This window comes from Rattus rattus, chromosome X (genome assembly GCF_011064425.1).
Source record: "Rattus rattus isolate New Zealand chromosome X, Rrattus_CSIRO_v1, whole genome shotgun sequence".
NCBI lineage: Eukaryota > Metazoa > Chordata > Mammalia > Rodentia > Muridae > Rattus > Rattus rattus.
The window spans coordinates 25697154-25718796 of NC_046172.1; positions in this window are offsets into that span (position 1 = coordinate 25697154).

Here is a 21643-nt window from a genome sequence, read left to right on the forward strand (position 1 = left end):
CAATGTCACAATACTTCGTTATCTGTCTGCTACTTCTTAGCATCTACTACTCATGAGTCATTCTTTTACTTTTGCTTGCTATATACTTAATAAGCTCACTCGTTCAAAATCAAAAGCATAGATATTAGAGGTCATTCTCTAGATCACACTGAACAGTGTCTTATTCAGGGGATGTGTTAATTCTTTTCTTGTTTTTTGAGTCCAAATACCTGATAGGAAAGAACATAAGGGGAAAGGGATTTATTTTGGTTCATAGTCTGAGAGTTATAATTCACTGTGGAGAGAAGGCTCGATGGCAGAAGCATGTCACATTGCATCCACAGTCAGGAAGTAGAGTAAACAGAAAGTGCAACTTGGTTAAAAATCTAAAAAGATTCTTCCCCAGTGACCACTTCCTCTAGTGAAGCTCCACCTTCTGAAGATTTCACAATTTTTCCAAAAGGCCTTGCCATCTGGAGATGGAATGCTCAAACACATGATCCTATAGGGGAACATTTCACATTAAAGTCACAACATTCTGCCCATTTCCCTCATGGGTTCATAGCTGTCTCATAATGTAAAACTGCATCCAGTCCGACTTTAAAAGTCTCCATAATCTTTAACAGTCTCAATAATGTTCAAAAGTCTCTTTTGATACTCAAGGCAATTTCTTAACTGTGAGTACCCATAAAAAGAAGAACAACCTATATATTTCTACTATATGAAGGAACAGCACAAACTCCCATTCCAAAATGGAAGAATAGATGGGAATAAAACAACATCAAAACAGAACAGGAAAACCACTAAATCCTGTATTTGGGCTTGGGACAGAATCATCTGAGCTCCAGTGTATTTGGGTAGCCACATTCCTCTGGCTCAGCAGTCTACAGCACACGGATCTCTTGGTCCACTTCCACTCTGTGCCTATAGATTTCTTTGGCAAACAGTCCCTGGTTTTGCCATCTTCAATGTCCTAGGGTCTCCATTGTAACTTAACCTTCATCTTTTCAGCTTTATATCAAAAGGTCTCCTTTGAAAAGATCTGACTATGTTCACATTTACTAGCATCAGTGACTTTCTGTAATGGCCTATTAAGCTCTGCTTGGAGCATTCCAGGGGTTTCTTTAACCTGTAGCTCTAAACTCTTCTACATTCCCTCAGCAAACAAATACCAAAGACCTAGGAAAAGTATGCGCAAATTGATCATAGTAATGGTGGTTCCCTTTGTATCAATTTTCTGCAATAGTTACTTTTATTATTGCTGTGACCTGACAAGAAATGATTTAAGGGAGAAAGGGTGAATTTTGGAGTATAGTTGTAGTTAATCTACTCCATCGTAGTGGGGATAGACTAGCAATCAGGTGGTAGGAGTGTGAAGTAGCTGGTCACATTGCATTCGCATTCAGGAAGCAGAGACTGACCTGTAGGGCTGCCTCCAGTGACTTCCTCCCTCTAACAATGCTCCAACAGCTAACATTTCCATAACCATTCAAAACAGTGCCACCAGCTGAAGACCAGATATTCAAAAACAGGAACCTATAGGGGGAGGGACATCTCACATTTAAACCAAGCAGGGATAAGGAAACTTCGTTGGCACTGAACAGAGTTTTCCAGCAGAGGAATGGAAGATTATGTCCTTTGTGTGAGAGATGGCCGGAGAGAGCTCAGAAATGAGCCAAGCTTAGATGGTACACCAACAGCAGCTGTTTCAATACTAATGCTTGGCTTGGTGTCTGCCACAAAAGTTGTGGCTAAATATTTATTTGTTACATCAAAGTAAATTCAGGCAGGTTGGGCTCAGTTTTGGGGAGCTATCAGAAAAAATTAATTTGCCTTTGCACATAATTTTGATAGAAATTATATTTTATATTTCAAGAACTGTATATATAAACTCTTATAAAATGCATGTCCAGTAACCGGAAGCTACTGGTATACATTTTAGAAAATGTCTTTATCTTGCTTATTCCCTGCTCTGAAAAATAAAAACTGTGTCTGGTAAACAATTCACAGTTATGGTTCCAGTAAATGTAGTGATTTTTCTCTAGAGACCCATGAGAGCATGAATTCTGATGTTTTCAGAACACCATTCATTTCTGTTTGACATTGACAATTAACAAGTAGACCTTAGCTGCTTATCAGATCATAACTTCACTTAAATTTCCCATGACTGGAAATTAAAAAAGTTGTTTCCAAGGTAACTGACAGACAGCTATTGCCCTCCAGGGTATCTCAAGTTTGGAGTTTAAAATGGGATCTCCATCTCCCATCTCTCTTTTTCCTCTATTTTTCTTTCTCTCTCCCTTCTCCCTTGCTGTTGGTTATAATTTTCTTTTTGAAGATGTTCTCCAAATCTGCAGTAAAAAAAGTTGAGTGCTCGAACATTCTGAGATTTCGATATAAAGTATTAGATTATGTGTAACTGGGGTGCATGGGAGAGGATGAGATTACATGACCAGCTAGAAAACCATAAGGAGATTCGGGGGGCTTAAGTTTTCTCTTAAAACAACTTGTTCTCAAAAGAACTCAGCAGGGTATCATGAGAAGTACTTTAATCCCTCCCAACAGGAGCAATTTTAATGACTCTAAAAGACCTAAACACCTCCTACTCAACTCCATTTTTAAAAGGTTTCTCATCACTTCTCAAATCATGCCTTTAAAGACCCAGTCTCCAACTCATGAATATTTAGGAGACAAATCACATTGAAAGCACAGTGAGCACTGATTGATTCTATTGCCCAAACACCTCCTGCTGGATCCTGCTGGACTCTACTAAGAATCTCAATACTAAATTGAGAATTAATATTCCAACACAGGAACTGTTGAAGGGCATATTCAAGCCATAAGAGATTCATGCTTTCCATTAGTCTCTAGCAGTGAATGGCATAAAGTATCAGTTCAAGAAATTTGCAAATAGATTATAGAGAAAAGGTGAATAGAGATAGCTATGGTAGCGGCCATCTTGTGATGGAAAAGAATGTTTTACTCTGTAATCCTTTGTGGGTGGGTAAAGGGAAAGGAAAAAGAGATTATCTTTACATATATAGGCCAGTGGTTCTCACTCTTCCTAATGCTGTGACTCTTTAATACAGGTCCTCATATTGTGGTGAACCCCAACCATAAAATTATTTTTGTAGCTACTTTAGAACTGCAATTCTGCTTCCGTTATGAATATAATGTAAATATCTGCTATTCAGGATATCTGATATGTGACACCTGTGAAATGGTCATTTGACAAACAGGTTGAGAATCACTGGCCTTAGTAACAATGCTTCTTTCCTCCCCAATGAGATCTCTGAGTTATATGGGTCCTGTAATTGAGTGCAAGAGTGAGAACAAAAGCAAGAGTGAGAGAGGGAGAGGGAGAGAGGAGAGAGGAGAGAGGGAGGAGAGAGAGAGAGGAGAGAGAGAGAGGAGAGAGAGAGAGAAGAGAGAGGGAGAGAGAGAGAGGAAGGGAGGGAGAGAGGAGAGAGAGAGGAGAGAGAGGAGAGAGAGAGGAGAGAGAGAGAGAGAGGAGAGAGAGAGAGAGAGAGAGAGAGAGAGAGAGGGAGAGAGAGAGGAGAGGAAGAGGGAGAGAGGGAGAGAGGAGAGAGAGGAGAGAGGAGAGAGGAGAGAGGGGAGAGGAGAGAGGGAGAGAGAGAGGAGAGAGAGGAGAGAGAGAGAGAGAGGGGAAGAGAGAGAGAGAGAAGATAGATAGGATAGGGGAGGGGAGGGAGGAGAGGAGAGAGAGAGAGAGAGAGAGAGAGAGGAAGAGAGAGAGAGAGAGAAGGAGAGAGGAGAGGGCAGAGGGGAGAGAGAGAGAGAGAGAGGGGAGGAGAGGGGGGGGAGGGGGGGGAGGGGAAGAGGGAGAGGGGAGAGAGGGGAGAGGAGGAGAGGAGAGAGGAGAGAGGAGAGAGGAGAGAGGAGAGAGGAGAGAGAAGAGAGGAGAGGGGAGAGGGGAGAGAGGAGAGGGGGGAGGGGAGGGGAGGGAGGAGAGGGGAGAGGAGAGAGGGAGAGGGAGAGGGGAGGGGAGGGGAGAGGGAGAGGGAGAGAGGGGAGAGGGGAGGGGAGAGGGGAGGGGAGAGGGGAGAGGGGGGGAGAGGAGAGGAGAAGGGGCGGAGGGGGGAGGGAGGGAGGGAGGGGCGGGGGGGGGGGGGAGAGGTGGGGGGGGGGGGAAGGGGGGGGGAGGGGAGGGGAGGGGAGGAGAGGGGAGGGGAGAGGGGGGAGGGGGAAGGCAAAAAGAGGGGGAGGGAGGAGAGGAGGGGGGGAGGGGACAGGAGGGGAAAGAAGGGGAGGGGGGGGGAGGGGAGGGGAGAGGAGAGAGGGAGAGGAGAGGGGAGAGGGGAGAGAGGAGAGGGGAGAGGGAGAGAGAAAAAAAGAGACAGAGAGAGAGACAGAGAGAGACAGAGAGAGAGAGAGAGGGAGAGGGGGAGGGGGAGGGAGAGAGAGAGGGGAGAGGGGAGAGGGCGAGCGAGGGAGAGGGGAGGGGGAGAGGGAGAGACAGGGGAGGGGGGAGAGGGGAGAGAGGGGAGAGGGGAGAGGGGAGGGGGAGAGGGAATGGGGGAGGGGGAGAGGGGAGAGGGGAGGGGGAGAGGGGAGAGGGAGAGGGAGAGGGAGAGAGGGGGGGGGAGAGAGGGAGGAGGGAGGGGGGGGGGGGGAGGAGAGAGGGGAGAGGGGGAGGGGGAGGGGGGGGGGAGAGGAGGGGGGGGAGAGGGGGGGGAGGAAGGAGAAGGGAGGGGGGAGGAAGGGGAGAGGGGAGAGGGGGAGGGGGGGGGGGAGGAGGGGGAGGGGGAAAGAGGGAGAGGAGAGGAGAGGGAATGGGGAGAGGGGAGGAGAGGAGAGGACAGGGAATACAGCGAGGAGGGAAGAGGGAGAGGAGAGGGAGAGGAGAGGAGAGGGGAGGGGAGAGGGAGAGGGAGAGAGGGGAGAGGAGAGGGGAGAGGGGAGAGAGGGGAGGGGAGGGGAGAGGGGAGGGGAGAGGGAGGGGGAGAGGGGAGAGGGAGAGGGGAGAGAGAGAGGAGGGGAGAGGAGAGGGGGAGAGGGAGAGAGGAGAGGGAGAGGGGGGAGAGGAGAGAGGGGAGAGAGGAGAGAGAGAGGGGAGAGGGGGGAGAGGAGAGAGGGAGAAGAGAGAAGGGGAAAGAGAGGAGGGAGGGGAGAGGAGAGAGAGAGAGGAGAGAGGGGAGAGGGGAGAGGAGAGAGGGGAGAGGGGAGAGGGGAGAGGGGAGAGGGGGGAGGGGAGTGGTGGGTGAGGGGAGAGAGGAGAAAGGGGAGGGAGGAGAGAGGGGAGGGGGGAGGGAGAGGGAGAGGAGAGAGGGGAGAGGGGGGGGGGGGGAGAGGGGAGGGAGAGAGAGGGGGAGGGGGAGAGAGAGAGGAGGGAGGAGGAAGGGAGGAGGGGGAGGGGGGGAGGGGGAGAGGGAGAGGGGGGGGGAGAGAGGAGAGAGCAGAGAGAGAGAGGGAGGAGAGAGGAGAGAGGAGAGAGGAGAGAGAGGAGAGAGAGGGAGAGAGGGGAGAGGAGAGAGGGGAGAGGAGAGAGGGGAGAGGAGAGAGGGGGGAGGAGAGGGAGAGGGGAGAGGGAGGGGGGGGGGGGGGGGGGGGGGGGGGGGGGGGGGGGGGAGGGGAGAGGGGGGGAGGGGAGAGGGAGAGGGAGGGGGAGAGAGAGGAGAGAGGAGAGAGAGGGAGAGGGAGAGAGGGGAGAGAGAGGGGAGAGGAGAGAGGGGGGGGGGAGGGGAGAGGGGAGAGAGGGGAAGGGAGAGGGGGGAGAGAGGGAGAGAGGGGAGAGGGGGAGAGGGGGGAGGGGAGAGGGGGAGAGAGAGAGAGGGGGAGAGAGGGAGAGGGGGAGAGGGGAGGGAGAGGGGAGGGAGGGAGAGGGAGAGAGAGGGGGAGGGGGGGGGAGAGGGAGAGAGGGGAGAGGAGAGGGGAGAGGAGAGAGAGGGGCGGGGGGGGGGAGAGAGAGGGGGGAGGGGGGGGGGAGAGGGGAGGGGAGAGGAGGGGGGGGGAGGGGGAGGGGAGGGGAGGGGAGGGGAGGGGGGGGAGGGAAGGGGAGGGAGAGGAGAAGGGAAGGGAAGGGAAGGGAGAAGGGAAGGGAAGGGAGAAGGGAGGGGAGGAGAGGGAAGAGGGGAAGGGAGAAGGGAGAGGGAGAAGGGAGGAGGGGGAGGAGAGGAGAGGAGAGGAGAGGAGAGCAGAGGAGAGGAGAGGGGAGGGGAGAGGAGGAGAGGAGAGCTGGAGAGAGCAGAGAGACGGGGGAGGGAGAGATAAGAGGAGAGGAGAGAGGGGAGAGAGGAGAGAGGGGACAGGGGAGAGAGGGGAGAAGAGAGAGGAGAGAGAAAAGAGGAGAGAGGAGAGAGGAGAGAGAGAGAGAGAGAGAGAGAGAGAGAGAGAGAGAGAGAGAGAGAGAGAGAGAGAGAGAGGGAAACATATATTACATAAATAACAAGATCTGGGGTGCATAAGCTCAATGGTAGAGTCCTTGTCTGGAATATTAAAAGCCTTGGGCTTGATACCCAGCATTACAACAAACAAACCAGGATATAATCTTTTGGGAGGGTATAAAGACTACCTGAGGTGCCCTTCAGTGTAGATTTCCAGGAATATGCATATTTAAAATCCCTCAAATGACTTAAAAATCAAATTTATTTTTGGAGAATTTAATATACAGCTACCATATTTATATATTTATATTATTTCCTTTTACCAATTCCTTCTGTGTTTCTCCTACTTCCTCTCAAATTCATGACTGCTTATTTTTTAATTATTGGTGTCTCCCTCCCCAACCCCACAAGCATGAATGAATGAATGTGCTTGCAATTCACACACACACACACACACACACACACACACACACAGAGGCCATACACACACACAAACACGCATACTTACATGTACACACATATACACACATAGAACAACAACCTCCTGAGTCCCTTTATTGATGCTTGTATGTACATGTGTTTAGGTCTGGGCACTAAGGATTATATAATCTATCAGGAGACAGTAACGTGAACAGGAGTGACTCCATGCCTGATACTGGAAACCTAGCCTACTTCCTGTGGTTTGTGCACCCATGGAGCCTGGAGCAGAACTTATTTCTGCCACTTTTCTAAACCAGTATAATTTCTAACTACATTCTACCCACTGATCCTTATACTCACAGAGAAGTTCGACTCCCAACCCTTATCAAAGAAGCTTCATTTTTGCAGCATACAGAGGCCTTACATAAAACCACAGCTGGTCAAAATGCAGAGAACAACTGGCTGTGGGAGAATTAGCTCCAGGTGATCCATCTACAATCCAACCCCTTTACCTGACGCTCAGGAAACATCTAGGGAAAGATGGAGCCAAGAGATTGTGAGAGGTAGAGGACGAGGGCAACCGCTACAAGAGAGTACGTCTTATGTATGACAGTAAAGTGGCACCAGGAAATCTCAACAATATGGGTATTGACACAAGACCTCAAAAACGACCACACCAATGTGGATGAGGGAAATTCTGCAAGACCTAATCCCTAGGATGAGTGACTACAGGAATTAATGGTTCCTAAGAGAACAAGAAACAATCTTCTCCACACACAAGCCTTCCAATAACTGATGTAGCATTCCCTTACCCTATTGTGATTAACCCTGATCTGCTGTTTTCAAGCATTCTGTTGGCTTGAGAAAACAAATTAAACTTAGGTCATCACAAATTAATTTGTCAGCTGCCCATGGTTGCGAAACCCAAGCATCTTTTCTTTTAATCTTCTATCCAGGATAATTTCCGCTAAGATCTACTCTCTTTGTGCCTTCAGGTTAAATCCAAACACTTCTTACCTGCTTTCCTAATTTCTGGGAAGAGCTGCTGTGTATGGTTTTGCAACCTTGTCCCCAAACCTTGGGGTTAGGGGAACTATACCAGAGGTGGGCCCCATAATTTCTTCCTTTTTTTTCTCTGCAGAGTAATGAAGTTTACAAAGTGCTTCCTAAGCTATTTGGACCCGAGGTGTTGCATAAATTGATTATGTAAAGGGAATGGTAGCCACATCGAAGGCATCTGTATTATCTTCTCTGTCCCTCCTACCTGTCCCAACTCTGGAAAAAATTTGACTACATATCTGCTGAGATGTTCAGGGAAAAGCTGAGCTGTCAAAAGAGCAGAAGTTTAAACTGGTACCACCTGGAGGCTAGAGGGAGAGTCATGGGGTTAGATTTCATACGTTATGCTTTGAATAGACAAATCCAGCCTATGAAAGTATAGTACTTAAGGAACACCTGCTGTAGGCTAAACGTTGAACCAGGCATCTACTTATATGCTGTTTCTTATTCCACTTTTATTACCACTGAGAAAGGCTTTTCTTTTGAAATCCCCATACTATAGAATGTGGGAACCGAGGCTCAGGGCAAAAATCAGAGTGTTTTCTGACATTTCTGAGATTCAAAACTAGGCTCTAGGTTGCATTTGGTGGCACATACCTATAAGCCAGTACTTGGGATCTGGAGACAGGAGGATCAGGATCCTTTCATTACAGCCTGGGATATGTGAGACCCCATCTAAGAAAAAGAAAACGGGCAAACTGACTAAACAAGCAAAAATTTGAGTACATCAGGCTCCAATCATTTTGCTATGGGGCATCTCTGCCTCTCTTGTCTTAGGAGTGGAGATGGAGGGAAAGAGCAAGATGAAGGGAGAGGAGATCTAAGAGTGACAGAATAAGCTTACTTTGTGCCATGTTTGGGGGTATCCTTGTTGTTATACAGGAACCATTTTTTTATGATGTGCTTGGAAAGATAGAAATATCATTGTTAAAGCAAAAGGATGGTTTTGAAAATGTAGTTGAGGTCAATATGTATGTATGTATGAATGTATGTATGCATATGTATGTATGTATGTATGTATGTAAGTATGTATGTATGTATGTATGTATTTTGTTTTTCCACACAGGGCTGAAACAGCCTTTGGCTGTTTTCAATTCCCTTTGTAGATCAGGCTGGGCTCAAACACACAGAGATCCATCTGCCTCTGCCTTCTGAGTGCTGGGATCAAGGCCATGTGCCATCATACCTGGCTGAGGATAATATTCTGAAAATAGTAATCGCTATAGTCTAAAAATCTCCCTATAATATTTGGTTGTGAGCCTAGACTTTAATGGATGAGCCATACACAAGTGCCCTCTGTGAGGTGGACATAAATAAATGCAGTAGCAACCCCTGGTAATTTTGGTGGGGGTGGGGGTGGGGATGTGCACTGCTCTCCTCAGAGGATCAATAAAGACACATTGCAAGCCTGCCTTCCTCCTTCAGCTACCTTGGAGCCTCAGGCTGTGTTTGTATCTGTCAGCCTGGATTCACAGACAGGAGCCTAGCATATCTGTCCTCTGAGAGGCTCCCCCAGGAGCTGACTGTAACACTGCAGCAATCCACAGCCAAACATTGGACGGACCTCAGAAAGTCTTGTGGAGGAGTTGGGGGGAGGATTGAGGAACCTGGAGGGGATAGAGAGTCCATAGGAAGATCATCCGAGTCAACTAACCTGTAGTTCCTTGTGACTGAACCACCAACCAGAGTATACAAGGTCCAGACCTAGGTCCCCTGCACATATGAAGCAGATTGCAGCTTGCTCTTCATTCAGGTTCCCCAACAACTGGAGTGGGACCTTGCTCTGACTCCGTTGCTTGCCTGTGACTGCTGTTCCCCTAGCTTGACTGCCTTTCCTGGCCTCAGTGGGAGAGGACATCCTAGTGCTACAGTGACTCGATCTGCTCGGGTGGGTTGGTACCCTGGTGAGCATCCCTTTCTCAGAGGTGAAGGGGATGGGGAGGGAAGGGGATTGTGTGAGTGGGGTACTGGGAGGAGAGGGAAGCTGTGATTCGGATGTAAAGCGAATAAGTGAAGAAATAAATGAAAGAATCTTTCTATGCATCTTCTTGCCTTCTGAGTGGCAAAGAACGGGAAGAATTAAAAATTATACACATAGAAGGGGGAAAAGGGAGAGAAATGCTGGCACTTTACTAGGACAGGACATTTTTGGCTTCTAGGAGATAGGTGTAAGAAAAGAAAAAGATGCTTAAGATATCAATCACCAATACACTTAATTCTTCCCATCACAAAGACTCATGATCCATTACAAAGGAGTTCCACAGTGTTTAATGGCTGAGGTCCAATCACCTATTTGGTACTCTGTGAAGGAAGCGTCCCAGTTTGCCTTTACATTCCTACAATGTTCATAGTATCTTCCAGAAGATTATCCTATTCCTCCCCCCTCCCCTGTGTGCTTTTTATTAAATCATTGTTTTTGAAATCTGCCATGGAACATTGATGTAACTGCTTTAGATAGCTTTTAATTTAGTTCTGTTATGACAGAAAATTCTCACCAACTATGTTTTAGAAACACATATTTTCCTTTCCTTTTCTTTTTTCCTCTCTCTTTTAAAAAATCCAATTTTTTCTTGTTCTGGTGACATAACCATGAATCAAGTTTAGTGGAAGATCAGAAAACTTTGACATCTTGAGATGATGAAACTTGTAACTCCTCTTATGCCGAAGGGAGGTAGAATTGGCTCCTCACTGCCGACTCTCATACCTGATAGGGCAGCATGGACAAAAACCATGCTATTAAGGTTTCTTGTTCACAGTTATTACACACAAATTTAAGGCAGACAGATGTGGCAGTGCCTCCTACGGTTTTAGCGCTGTTTTTACAGGAAGTCATCTTACACGTAAGTGGGTGATCTCACTTTAAGGACGCTGTGTAAATATTATATTTACACTGTAGGAAAGGCAGTGACACTACAAGAATGCCTTCAGCTATCTGTTTTGCAGAGTGGTGATTATTTGTGTTTTTGATTGATTTCAAAGATTAATGATTATTCCTGGTTCCTGATGTCCAGGCCTTTTAGCAATAGCCTTTCATATTGCCTCCGGGCTTAGCTCGTTGTGGCAGTCCGTTTTTTATGCTAGAACAATTCTCTCTCTCTCTCTCTCTCTCTCTCTCTCTCTCTCTCTCTCTCTCTCTGAGACAGGATTTTTCTGTGTAGTCTCAGCTGTATGGGAACTTGCTTTGTGGCCTCAGATTTATAGAGATATACCTGCCTTTGTCTCTTAAATGCTGGGATTAGTAAACTACCACTGCCTGGCTTAGAACAGAATTCTTGATGCTGGGGAATGGATAAAAAGAAATGTTTCTACAGATGTCTGTTTAGCTGCAGGTTTTTGGAAGTGTGAAGTGTGAGATTAGGTGGCCTCCTCTATTGACCCTGGGGAAGTGACTTCTGGTTTCATCATAACATGAACGATGATATCCCATGATAAGATCACATGGCTGTGTGAGAGGTCGTGTGGTGAGTTAGAAAGCAAGAAAGCACAGAGAGGTCAACCACAATTTTTTTTTCTTTTGGTAACAATCTACTGACTACTTTGATACTTCAAGGACTACATTAGTTTTTCTTTGGCCAATGGGCAATAGCCTATTATGTTAATCAGATTTTCACATATTCAGAATTGTTTGCAGTTGGGGTTTGACCTAATGGGAAGAGATGAATACAAACATGGGATTAAAGAGCAAGACTCATCATTAGTCAGGGTGATTACCAGTGTATTTTCTTCTTTAGGATCATTTTTACCAGAAACAAAATTATATTAAAAAGGCAGCTAGTTAAAAACTGAGCCCAAGGAAGGTGACATTTTTGTCTTAGTGTTATCTTGTTGTATCTAACATCCGAGTATAGTGTGTGTGTGTGTGTGTGTGTGTGTGTGTGTGTGTGTGTGTGTGTGTGTGAGAGAGAGAGAGAGAGAGAGAGAGAGAGAGAGAGAGAGAGAGAGCAATCTTCGTTGGACCTGGAGTCAAAGATTATATCTATTTGAGCTTTTGTGCATTTCTTGAAAATGTTAAAACTATGTCTTTCTAGAACCATATATAGCTTGCTTTGCTTGCATGTAGACTTTGCCATACCACATGATCAGATTTTAGGCTATAGCATATCTCTGGCATTTTACAGTTAAATTCTAACTCACGTGGTTTAATGTTTTATCTTTAAACATGTTTCTATGGAATGTATAGAGACCAATCAAGGCGCTATGGCACAGTGAGCTGCTGGCCACGCAGGTGGAGAGCATCTACATTGTCTAGATGCTACGGATAAGGAGCTATGTTCATCATTGGGCAGAGTTTTTAAGCAGCTCCATCAAACTGCATGCAACCTGACAGCATTTTGAAGTACTAAGCCCACATTTTGTCAAAGGCTGTCAGATAGAGAAAAACAAAGCAAATGGGCTGAAGACCGAATTTAGAGGTATAAGTGTCATGATTAGATAAATGTGGGGAAAAAGGAAATCCCAGTGGGTCTTAGGATATTGATGGTACCATTTGCTATAGGAGCTAGATGTTTTTGTGTTTGTTTCTTATTCTATGGATAAAGAAACGGAAGTTCAAAGGTATGGCTTTATTAGGACAATGTGACCATAGCTGTGGTACCACCAAGCCCTTAGATGTCATCAGATTTTATTTTCTTTGCAGAATTACACAGCTAGTCTTCCTGGCTTTAAAGCCTGTACTTTAAGCTAGCACATATCATACTTCTTTATGCTTAAAAGTCATCTAAGCATCTTGTTAAAGTAGCAAGTTTGATTCAGGCAGGGTAAAAAAGTGAGGCTTTTGATATTGTTTCTCATTGGGCCTACCCAAGCCTGAGCCTGTGCATTCATAATCATTCACTGAAGAACAGGGAACTGGAGCACTCAAATGAACATGGGACTGTCACAAACTCTTAATAACAGTTGTTTCATTTTGATATTAGGAGTGGAAAGGGAGGAAAAAAAGGAAATAACAGCATGGTTGGAGACTAGGACATGTGAACCATATATTGAGCAGTTTTCTTCGACTTTGTGTATCCGGAGTTCTGGATCTGAATTTTTTGGTGACATTACAATCTTTCTCTAAGAATTACCTACTACCTCAAAAGAAACAGTTTTATTTGGAGAAAGACCGTTTGGAATTAGACTGTACCGGCAGTCAGAGTTTCTGGGCAACCTTGCATAGAATATCCTTGAAGAGCAAATGTCTGAAGAGTGGTCGGAGTTTTTAATGCACAGACTCATCCCTCTTTGTGAAGCTCTCTGCAGTTTGACAGAGTATAAAGAGCTAAAAAGCTATTGCAAGCTCTCAGAAAAAATATTCAACTATATTAGTACAGGATCAATTCACTTGCTCAACAATTTAACCCAGGATGCTGTTGGCGGATTTTTTTAAAAGCAGCTCCATCAAACTGCATGCAACCTGACGGCATTTTAAAGTACTAAGCCCACATTTTTGTCAAAGACAAACACTTGAAGTTGATTTCTCTAGGGGGTGTAAAATAGCTTTCCTGAGCTGTCTGAAGAATCATGGAGAATTAACTTCCGAAACGATTTTGATCACCTAACTTTAGGGCTGGAAAACATTGAGGACCCATGAAGGTCATTGAATCTCAGAACTGGTAGGAGTTGAGAAAATCCTCTTAGAGTACAGTTGAGAAAGATTTTATGATACAAGAAGGGGAAACTGTGGAGTAAACCGTGCAACCAATCAGTGGCTAGCTCTAATACAGTATTTGTTACTACTGATTATGAGAAAGCAATCATATTATTAAAGTCTAAAGATTGGAGGTTTTCAATGACCATATCCCCCATGGAGAGGTTTATTAAAACATTTCAGGAATTGGGAAAAATGAATGCCTACAACTTACACAGAGGACTTTGACTATCTTCTGTCCTCCATAAAATAAATAAAAGCATTTGATATGTGTCAAATGTAACACTTTCCCATTACCATCAGAGGCAGTATTTAAGCCAGGTGGGGGACACACCTTTGCTGATGTCTGGAGGGTAAGGAGGGTAATCAGAGCTAAACAAAAGCTACTCGTGACAAACATGGAACGATAAAGGCTCCCCCCTGGACTTTTCTTAGGAATGACAATCCTGAGTTTTGTATATTAATTATGTTGCAGAAATTGTTTCTGTACCATTGATCTTTTTCAGTTTCAGTTCTGTTTTTTTCCCCTCCCTCTGTAGTATAGTAAAATTAATGGAGAAAAATATTGAGCTTTCTCTTAGATGACCTATGGGAAGAAGAATATCGATTCATATGTAAGCTCTACCAGCCAGGGCCTTCACTTGCAGGATTAAAGCACAGCACCCAGCAAGGCACCCAAGGCCATTAATGATCTGGCTCCTGTCCCTCCAGTACCCACCTACTGTTTAGCCATGGGGAGTTGCGCTTCTTTTCAGAATACATCTTTCTTTTCTTACCTCTGACTTTGCACTAGCTTCAATCTGCCTGGAATACCCAAGATTCCCCTCCCTTTTAGCTAGCTCTGACTTTGCACTAGCTTCAATCTGCCTGGAATACCCAAGATTCCCCTCCCTTTTAGCTAGTGAACATTTGCTCATCCAATTAGACCAGGCCAACGGTTCTTCTGCCAAGGCCCCTGTGGGCTCCCTAGAGAAGCAGTGGTTCTGTCTTTGCACTATTTATAGCCCTCTGTGCTTATGGTAACAGCAGAGTCTTAAAGTGACTCATTCACATGTATGTCTTTCTGCAGTGACTGTTCAATAGAATCGTCTGTGGAACTTCAGAAAGAGCCTTTGTCCTGGCATCACCCTTAAGATTCTGATTCAAATAGTCTAGGGTCGAATGATGACACTACTATTGAGGTTGAAGTATCGCCAGTAGTTTTAGTGTGCGCAATGCATTGAGAAATATCATGATTAAAATGCCAGTTCTTTGCAAAGATTGAATATTTGTTTTTTTTTTTTTGCTGTCCCCCTCTAAGTGCCCAATCCAATACAGACCTTACATCAGTCTAGAAAGTGAAGTGAGTCAGAGCAGGTTCTCAGTTTGTGCAATGTTCACTTAGTTGAATGATCCATTTTCTCAGAAATAGTCTGTGTCCTGTGGCAAAAGAGGTAAGTACATAGCATTGCAGGGAGAAAACAATGGGCAAGTTTGTGTTTTTAATCACCTTGATTGGCATCCGTTATAAAAATACTTAATATTCTACAAGGAAGCTGCCCAGAAAATAATTTGTTTGGGACAGAGGAGATCCAAAGTGGGAGGAAATGGTATTTAGGGTTTTCATTAGTATACAAAGAATTTGCTTTCATGCTGGTATATTCAAATTGAGGCCATTTTTGTTGTTTCTCTCCACTCCCCCATGGTCTCCCACTACCAGGAATCTCCTTTTATATCCCATTTGAACTTTTGTCCTCTCCTCTCTTTTCAACATTGAGCCCTCTCTTATGGACTCCTGCTTAATGGATAGATCTTTTAGTTGGGGTGATGTCCTGATGGGTAACAAGAGACAGGGGCAGGGTTAAAGCAGTATAAATGTCCATAGAGACACATGGGATAGACGGACAGGACAGGCCCATCTGTGCTTCTTCCTAGCTCAGTATTCTTATATTAGGAGGGGATTGGGTATGCTTAGGGTGGTCTGGTTGTAGAAGGTGATATTTGTTTTCTTTTTCTTCAAAAATGGTTATTGATTTTAGCTTTCTTGGCTTTGTGTGAGTTTGTATATTAGTTACTTTATTTCTTTATTGAAAGTATTTTTTCATACAACATATTCTGATCATTTTTTTCTCCCTCACCTTCTACCAGATATTCTCTATCTCTCCACCCTTCCAACTTCATGCCTTCTTTCTGTCTTTGAGAGACAAACAGAAAAATAAAACATTAAAACAAAATGAACAATGAAAAAGCATTAGGACACACACACACACACACACACACACACACACACACACACACACACACACAAACCCCAAAATCAGAACTCATAATATACAAACTCAAGACCAGTAAGGTTAAAAAATATCTTGTTTTGTGTTGGCCATCTACTGCTGGGCATCGGGCCTGCTTTTTTTTTTTTTTTTTGGCTGTTAACATTGTCTATTTTTCCATTCAATGAGCAATGGTTTTATGGAGAGATAGGCACAGTGTCGGAGTAGGAACCCCTTATTTATTCCACCATTTTCTTTTAGCTTCCCCCGTCTTCCTTTCTTTTTTTTATATATATATTTTATTATTATTAACTTGAGTATTTCTTATATACATTTAAGGTGTTATTCCCTTTCCTGGTTTCAGACGAGACATCCCCTCCCCCCCCCTTCCTTATGGTGTTCCTCCCAACCCTCCCCATTGCCCTCTCCCCAACAGTCTAGTTCACTGGGGGTTCAAGTCTTAGGACCAGGGCTTCCCCTTCCACTGGTGCTCTTACTAGGATATTCATTGCTAGGGCCTGCTCTTAAGTGTGGTTTGTATGCCCAGTGTGACTCTATTGGAGAAAACTAATATTTTCTTTGCAAGTAGTTGCTAGCTTATTGGTTAAGGATGAGAACCTGTGTCCATTTCCCCATGTCTTCACTGGTACCCTGTCTGCCTTAGACCTGTGCAGGCCCTTCGCATGCTGCCACTAGACTGTGATTTTATTTTAGTTATGTCACCTTTGTGTCTTCATTTTCTCCCAAACGGCTGAATTGGGTGCTGATGTCAATACTAGAAACTGGTGTCCTAGGATTACTGTAATTAATTCAACAAGTTAATTTATATAAAGTACCTAGAATGTCCAGTGCATTTGTAAACTCCCAATGCTAGAAGCTCATTTTGCTATTGCTATTATTTGGAGAGGTGTAAAGTTTTTGTTTGTTTTGTGTTAGAAATTCCATGGCCGTGCAGAAGCAGGTCCCTGGTAGAGTTAAACAAAATCATCTAGATATCTTCAGCCATCGATACTGACAGTGCAGCATTCCGCACAGAATTAGCTAAACACAGCCCTACTGGCTCTCCCTGTTTGCCTAGTGTCCTTGATCTAATGTATTAGAAGGAACTGCTGACTTTAATCTTTGAAGTATAAGTGAAAAAGTGTCTGGAAGATGCCTTGGGGCACCTTGTCCACTCAACTAGAGAATGGTCCATCATGGTAGTCAGCCTTTCAAAGGGAAGCCTCAAGTGCATCACTAAGCACAGTTGGCTTGGGGTCTTTGGTTCACTTTGGTTCGCTTCCTTACAATCCCGCTGGGGGCAATTTGAGGTTTAAAGCTACACATACACATATGTAGTTATGTATGAATACCTAGGTACATATACATATGTTCTGTCACTTATTTCCCTAGGAAATATGAGAGCAAACCATGGTGCTTTCATGAAGTTGTTACCTTCAAAAATAATACTTGTTATCCATCCACAATAATATCTTCATGGAAGCTTTGCTGGATTGATGTTATTTTTGCATAGTTTTGTAGGGAAGTTAAACTTTCAGCTGTCATCTGCTCTTTTTTAATGAAAACGCTACTAATCAACTACACACACGGTCGGTCCTTCTGTGTTCCCCCATTTCAATAGAAACAGAAAATTTCTAATGGCCTCAGCTGATTTTATTCACCAGGAAGAAAATATTTTATGCATTTAATATTTTGGCCAACTAAGGTTGCCCCATTGGACCCTTCATTACGCAGAACCAACCTCTGACACTATGTGATTTCCATTTGCCTGGAGGTCAAACCTAACATGCTTGCCCTCTAAATTGGCTTTACCTGGCAACTAACCCAAACATGGAGATGGAGCCCAGAGGTCTTTATGGAAAGGTTTGGAGAATGATTGGGAACCCAAAGAACAGGACTCACAGGAAGACCAACAAGTCAACTGGATCCTCGGGCCTCTCAGAGCTGGATCCTGTAGCAAGAGAGCAGGCAGAAGAAGGGTGGATCAAGCCTGCATATATATAACAGTGCGGATGAGCAGCAGTGTGCTTCATGTGCGTCTCCCAAACAACTGGATCAATTTTTAGGCTTTGTCCTTGGGGCGGACACAAGGAGGCCTTCCCCTTCTCAAAGAAAGGAAAGGGGAATGAGGGGGAGGTGTGAGGTACTGGGAGGGGGGAAGGACTGACATTGGGTTTAAGTAAATAAACAAATTTAATAAAAATTGAAGAAAGAAGCATTAACAAAATAAATAATAAATATCATTTGCAGGCAAGTTTAAAATGAATACAAATGTGTGGCTGAGTGAATAATTAACGGATTTATCAGGTGTGGAATTGAAATTTATTTATTTTATTTTTTTATTATATGTAAATATATGTGTGTGTGTGTGTGTGTGTGTGTGTGTGTTTGTGTTTGTGTGTGTGTCCACATGTGATATCAGAGGGCAACTTAGCAGTGGACTTGGTTCTCTACTTCACCTTTATGTCACGGGGACTAAAGGGATTGAACTCAAGTTGGATTTGGAGTTCTTTATCTGATGAGCTATCTTCTTATTAACAAAGTTTTACTGGGAATATTCTCTGTACTCATGTATATAATACTGGGTTTCATAAGGACTTTTCTGTATAAGTATATAACATGATTTAACCATACTCATCCTGGTATTCCCTATCTATTAGTCTCCTTTAGTTTCCTACACAATTTCACTTTTACTTTCATGTCATGTCTATATGCATTATTTTACATATCTTACATATCTAGGATCCAATGAGAACAAGTTAGTAATAGTCGTTTTGAAACCAACTGCTTAGTATGGTAATTTCCAGCTGCAACAGTTTTCCTGAAAATGACATAATTCAATTCTTCGTTGCTGAAAATAAATCCATTGTATGTATTTCCCACACTAGTTCCAGTCTTTAGTGCCTCTGAATGTGACTATATTGTGCATAGCCCTTTAAATAGGTAATTGATTTTAAAGTGAGCCATTAGGATAAGTTCTGATATGATGTGACTGATGTTTTTAAAAAAGAGGAGCATGGAAACCCAGGAGAGACACAGGGCTGCATGACTGGGTGAAGAGAAAGCAGGTTTACTGCCACCTACAATCAAGGAATGAAGCCTTTACCTAGACCATCTCACCTCCAGAACCAATAAATTGCTACAGTTTAAGCCAACCAGTCTGTGGCATTTAATTATGGCAGCTATAGAGAACTAGCTAATTTGCATTGTAGTTCTGGTCTACTTTTCCTCCTTTGCTATGAAAGGCTTTGTTTAGTACTAACTCTTTGTTAGTACTCCAGTGGTCAGCTTCAGACGCCGGCATAACTTTATAAAGACAATGTATACAGTCCAAAGTTTAGACCTATATAAATTCTCAGTCTACAGAGAAGAAGCATATACTATAATCTTCCTAACACCAGACCCTTGTCCATCGTTTTAGGAAGGGATTCTCTGCTATGCTATTAAGCCAGAATTGGCTCTGGTATCTCCTAGTTCACTTTTTAAAATCTACTTAGGATAGATTTGGTCTGTAATTAGTGATTTTTAACTGTTTTACTTTGCCTAAGAAGATAAATTCAAGCAATGATGGAAAGCAAATCATTTTTTGTGGCCACATTATGCTGACTAATGGAACAGAATCACAAATTAATTTATGCAAAAGAGTACATTGCCAACCTACAAATATTGAGCATGTTTGTAATTTCTCCCATAAGCTTTTGTTTCCATTCTTCAAGACAGTTCATAAAAAATTCTTTCCCAAAAGTGAGTCATGGAAACTTTAACTCTTCCATTACTTGTTGCTCTCCATAAAGAAATTGTCCATGGTGGCTTATTCCTGTTATCCTAGCTCATAGACTGAGACAGTAAATCAGCCTGGGCTACATCGTGAGTTCTAAGCCAGCATGTATTATGAAGTGAGATTCTCTCAAACAAACAATCAAGATAAAAGCAGAAGAAATACTTAGGGAGCTTATGTCCGGGAAACTGGGAAAGAGAATAACATTTGAAATGTAAATAAAAAAATCCAATAAAAATATATCAGATTTCCTTATCCATTTATCCACTGATGGGCACCTCAGCTAGTTATCTCTCATACACACACTAATAATACTAAAAATTAAGAAAAATAAAATATATCTTTGCTCCTGGATAAATCTATAGCTTTTTAAAATTTTACCGAACTCATCCAGGTACTAGTTGATTCTTCCATAATTGGATGCTACAGGGTGATTTTCCTGCAAGCAAACATGTAGATAACTTTTACTTCACTTGGGTAAATACTTAGAAACAAAATTGCTGTGTCACATGACAAGCTTACATTTCATTTTTCAAATTATTGCTAAACTGTTTTCTTCACACTTACAGTTGTCTTTTGCCACTCTAACCATTCTAATGTGTGTGATATTGTAGGGCACTGTGATTTCAATGTGTCTCCTTTAATAATTAATGATGTTGAGCATCTTACAGTACTTATTATCCATTTTATGTCTTTGGTAAAATGTTTGTTGAAATATTTTGCATATGTTTCAGTTAAGCTTTTTATGGCATTAGAAGAACCTTTGGCATATTCTGCTGGAGTTCTTTGACATGAATGGTTAATTTACCAATAATAACTCAATTAGACTACACAGTATACTCAGTGTTTGACAAGATTGTCTGATTATGCTATTCAATTCAATTTACTTCAGTGAATTTTTATTTAGTAGCAATTGTGTGTTATACATATTCTAGGTGTTGGAAATTCAATAAGACAAAAATTCCTGCTCTTAGAGAAATAAAAACTTATTATTAGTGGTTACATGGTTAATGGTTGGAAATAGCTGGGTTTGGGGACAGGGCTTTTCTTTTTAAGCTCCAAATCTCAGCTGCTCCTCTACCTATCTCAAGCATAATTATAATGTAACATGGGTGTAGTAAATCTAGTGCTCAACATATCTCAAAATCTTTATGATCACTATGTAGTACTATAGAAATATGAAATGTCAGAAGTGATTTATATTTAACAGTGAAACTTACAGAATGAGTTTTCATTTAATAGGGGGCAATAGTTTGTTTTCATACATGCCAGATATATGTAAACCTATATTGTCCCTCAAAGGCACAATTACTATCACAAACTTGCTATTTGGGCCATAGTTCATTCAACTTTTTCTTTCTTGCTGACACAACTTTCTCCTTTTCCACAATATTACACTAAGCAACCTTTACTCAGAAGCCCTGAAGAATTTTACTAAATGGATTGGTGGAAATTTTTATTGCTTTGTTTTAGTTTATTTTCGAGACTACATTCTATGTAATCCAGGCAGGCCTTGAAATCACTATATAGCTAAAGATGACTTTGAACTCTTGATCTTCCTGCTTTAACTCCCTGCTGGGATTGTAGATAGATGGAAACCATGCTGACTGGAATACTTTATTCTGTGTCTTTAGAAAGTGGGCTACTGAATGATCAATTGAGTTAGTTCTTTCTCTTTATGTTAGGATTTTTTTCTCTTGAGCTGACAGTGAAGTGGGGGGTGCCTTTAATTTCAATGTCTCTCCTCAGTTTAACCTTTAATAATCAGCAGCTTCAACAGTAGCCATCTCTGAATATGGTTGTGTCCTGAATCTCTGGTCACGGTGACATCCAGAGACATCTTCTCTTGAAGGTGGCAGCCTGGAACTGCTCTGTCAGCCGTTCTCTTGAGCTAAGTCCTTTAGGACTATGTCTGGAAACTAAACCTCTATAAAGAATGTTTCTGGCTGAAGTTGCTGCTCTGTCAAAATGTGCTTTCAGTGGAGTTCCTTTCAAGAAGGAGAGCTAACCATAACGTCCCAGGTGGTCACAGTTGGAATCTATTCAGTTCTTCCCTCTGGCTCTATATAACGTCTGATATTTTGCAGCACTAGACCACAGGAGGAGAGCATCCTCATGCACTTACTATCTGGCAGATCTGTTATCCCAGACGGGCCCTGCCTATTTCTAATTGTATCTAGGACAA